This window comes from Squalius cephalus, assembly GCF_949319135.1.
Source record: "Squalius cephalus genome assembly, chromosome: 4".
Taxonomy (NCBI): Eukaryota; Metazoa; Chordata; class Actinopteri; order Cypriniformes; family Leuciscidae; genus Squalius; species Squalius cephalus.
The window spans coordinates 17,917,463-17,921,820 of NC_137125.1; positions in this window are offsets into that span (position 1 = coordinate 17,917,463).

Here is a 4,358-nt window from a genome sequence, read left to right on the forward strand (position 1 = left end):
GTTGACCTACATCCTGTCCTCCGCAAAACTAGACGCCACCAGCTATAGGTGGCTGTCAAGTTTGTCAACATTCACTTTCAAGATACAATACCGAGCTGGGAGTAGAAATCAAGATGCGGATGGACTATCTAGAAGGCCACAAGAGGAAGTTCCAGATGACCTGGAGACACAAAAAGAGATGGAAAGAATTAGACAGTTCACTCACCATCACCTGACAGAAGACTCAACAATGATTGTTCCTGCAGAAGCCGTTGAAGCTATCTGTGAACGTCACCATCTTGGTCAGTTGTGTGGTAACCCTGGTTCTTCACATCTTCCTGTGACCTTAGTGGAATCCCTTGCTATTGATGTAGAAGCTTTGCCACAAGCCTTCCAACAAGAGGATACTTATCAGTTCACAGAGATTCCCCAGTTGTCTGAGGAGGACCTGCGGGAAAGACAGAGAATGGATCCAGAAATTGGATTAGTTATCCGACAGCTGGAGTTAAATGACAAGCCCTATTTCAAGACCATTCCACCTGAATTAATTCTATGGTTCAAAGAATGGAATCGGCTGGAGTTGAGAAATGGTGTGTTATTCAGGAGAAGCCAAAAGGAAGGAAACTCATCATACCAGCTGGCATTACCTGCTTATCTTCGTTCTGCGGTCTTAAGGGAGCTCCATGATGAAATGGGTCACATTTTTTTTTTTCAATCTGGCTTCCGTTCATGTCACAGTACAGAGACTGCTCTTCTACGCATAGTTAATGACCTCCTCCTGTCTGCTGACGCTGGTTCACTTAACATTCTCATCCTCCTTGACCTTAGTGCTGCTTTCGATACCATCAACCACAATGTTCTAATTGCCCGTCTGTCTGCTATTGGTGTTTCTGGCACAGCACTCACTTGGTTTCAGTCTTACCTCACCAACAGAAAGCAATTTGTAACACTGGGTCCACATCAGTCTTCCAAGTCCCCTGTCACTCGTGGTGTTCCCCAGGGTTCTGTACTTGGGCCCATACTCTTTCTCATATACATCCTCCCTATTGGGCAGATCATACGCAGCCACGGTCTTAACTTCCACTGTTATGCAGATGACATCCAACTCTATCTTACCACTCCCTCTCCCTCTGACCCACCACCATGCTCCCTCACTGACTGCCTTTCTGACTTAAAATTATGGATGCAAAACAATTTTCTCAAACTCAACACAGATAAAACCGAAATTCTCCTGATTGGCCCTAAAAGCATCCTCTCCAAATCTCCCAGCTTCACTCTCAACATTGATGGTTCACCTGTTCACTCTACCCCTGTTGTTAAAAACCTTGGCATTCTGCTTGACTCCTCCCTTAGCTTTGATCCTCATATCAAATCACTCACTAAGACTGCCTTCTTTCACCTCCGCAACATTGCTCGCCTCCAACCCTTCCTCTCTGTTAGTGATGCTCAGATTTTGGTTAACTCCTTTATTATGTCCCGTCTAGACTACTGCAACTCACTTTTCCTTGGTCTCCCTGCTAAATCACTTCAAAGGCTACAATATATTCAAAACTCAGCAGCCAGGCTCCTCACCCATACCAGACGATCAGCACATATCACCCCTATTCTCCACCAACTCCACTGGCTACCGGTTCCGTCCCGGATCAAATACAAAGTGTTATTACTCACCTTCAAAGCACTCCACAACCTTGCTCCCCCCTACATCCGTGACCTCCTGATCCTTTACACTCCTTCCCGCTCACTCAGATCCTCTGACCAAAATCTCTTGGCTATCCCCCGCTCCAGACTCTCCACCCTGGGTGGCAGGTCCTTCAGTGCCTTGGCCCCCAAACTCTGGAACCGCCTCCCACAACCTCTTCGTGACTGTCCTTCTCTTCCCTTCTTTAAAGCACATCTCAAGACCTTTTTGTTTAACGATCACTTCTCCATACCTAACTCATAGCTTCATACAGATAACTTGTCTTGTTGTATTGTTTTGGTTGTTGTTGTTGTGTTTCCTTGCCTTCTTACTATGTAAAGCGACCTTGGGTTTGAGAAAGGCGCTATATAAAATAAACTTATTATTATTATTTATTATGGGCATCGAACGGACTCTCGACCTTGTTCGATCAAGATTCTTCTGGCCTAAAATGGCCTCAGCAGTGGAAAAGAAGGTCAAAACCTGCGAGCGTTGTGTTCGACGTAAGACCCTACCAGAGAAAGCTGCTCCATTGGTGAACATCAGAACTAGCCGACCGCTAGAGCTAGTTTGTATGGATTTCCTGTCATTAGAGCCTGACCTAAGTAACACCAAGGATATACTGGTAATAACTGACCATTTCACCAAATACGCTGTTGCTGTACCGACACGGAATCAGAAAGCCCAGACAGTAGCCAAATGTCTATGGGACAATTTTCTGGTGCACTACGGATTCCCAGAAAAACTCCATAGTGACCAAGGTACTGACTTTGAGTCTCGCACCATTAAAGAACTGTGCAAATGTGCTGGAATATCTAAGACCCGAACCACTCCATACCATCCGAGAGGCAATCCAGTTGAACGCTTCAATCGAACGCTGCTGCAGATGTTGGGAACCCTGAACAACAAGGAAAAATCAAGATGGAAGGATTATGTCAAACCACTGGTGCACGCATACAATTGCACTAAGAGTGATGTGACTGGATTCTCTCCATACGAACTAATGTTTGGAAGACAACCACGACTACCGGTTGACCTGGCATTTGGGTTACCTGTCGATAGTAAGTCTGGATCCCATTCCAAGTACGTACAAGATCTCAAGAGGCGACTTGAAGAAAGCTACAAGGTTGCAACGGGAAATGCTTCAAAGGTAGCGGAACGAAACAAGAAGAGGTATGACAAACATGTTGTTGCCTCCACCCTTGAAGTTGGTGATCGTGTATTGGTGAAAAACGTCCGCCTGAGAGGAAAACACAAGTTAGCAGATAAGTGGGAGCCCGACGTTTACATGGTAATCAAGAAGGCAGGAGATTTACCTGTTTACACGGTAAAACCAGAAATAAAGAATGGACCTCTGAGAACTCTACATAGGGATCTGCTGCTTCCCTGTGGATTCCTGTGGATACCTGATGAGTCTGTTGAAAGAAAAGTGATTCGTAAACCCAGAACCAGAGCCAGATGTGCTGAGGAACCTGAGGAGTTTGAGAGTGTGAGCGAGTGTTCAGAGTCAGACTATGATCCAGTTGACCATTATGCTCCTGAAAGGTCCTTCGAGATTGAAAGCCGAATTCTGTCAAACCCAAAACCTGTTTCTTCCAATGGAAGTAGAAGGACCATCCACTTACCTGGTGCTGAACCTGTGATGGAAAAGGATAAAGGATGTCCTAGCCAGAAAGAACCCGCTGAAAATGGAAACTTACCTGATATGGAATTCTCCAATGTGCAGAAGGCTGATCATCTTACTTCAGAGGAATTGGTAGAAGGGAACCCATCAGATCTGCCTGAAGTTGAAGGTCTTGATGAAAGTTTGGTTGATAGATCTGGAAATGAAAATGAACTGATGAGGAATTGTGAGAAATTGGATGCTGAGGGTGAACAATCATCTGGAAATGCACACAGAGAAGGAAGTATCTTTTCCCCTAAAACAGAAAGTGCCACTCCTTGTGACTCTCAATATAACCAGAGTGAATTAACTGAAACTGGAGGAGGTCTTAGACGTTCAAGGAGACAATGTGAACCCCCCAAAAGACTTCAGTACCCGCAACTGGGTAACCCTCTTAGTTTAGTTATCCAATCCCTGCTGTCAAGTCTGAGTACTGCGATTACTAACAATTTGGAAGGCCCTTAGAAATGACTCCCCTATTGAAACCCTTTAACCCTCAGGGGTCTGAGATCACGCCGGCGTGATCTGCTCGATTTTTTTCCTTATGAGTTGATTGAGACCCGAAATTCTCTTTTGACTTTGATTTTACAAAACAAGTTTCATACATCAATCGATTCTGTTAAATGTGTATTATTTTTGTGTATATTCACAATAAAAACAAAGTGTTGTGCTTTTTGCCAAATAAAGAAAAATAAACACGAAGCGAGTTCTGCCTTCTCTCTGTCCGTGTAGTCCATTCTGAAACGCGTCCGAAAATGAACTGTAGCTTAGCGAATACTCAGTCAAACAGGCATTCAGACACACAGGCATGAAGCTTGAATTCTCTACTTTTTAATGAAGTAATTTATATAAAAAAACAAATATTCTCATCTTGTGAAATCTGTATTAAAAGAGAGCGATTCCAGTCGACCTCATTAGAGCTAATTCAAATGTAATGTGACTCCGCCCACAGAGAGCGCGTGCTATTCAAACGCAAATGGCTGAGGCAATCCACGCAATCCTGTGAACGCCCCTATCATCAGCACAAGAAAACCAAAA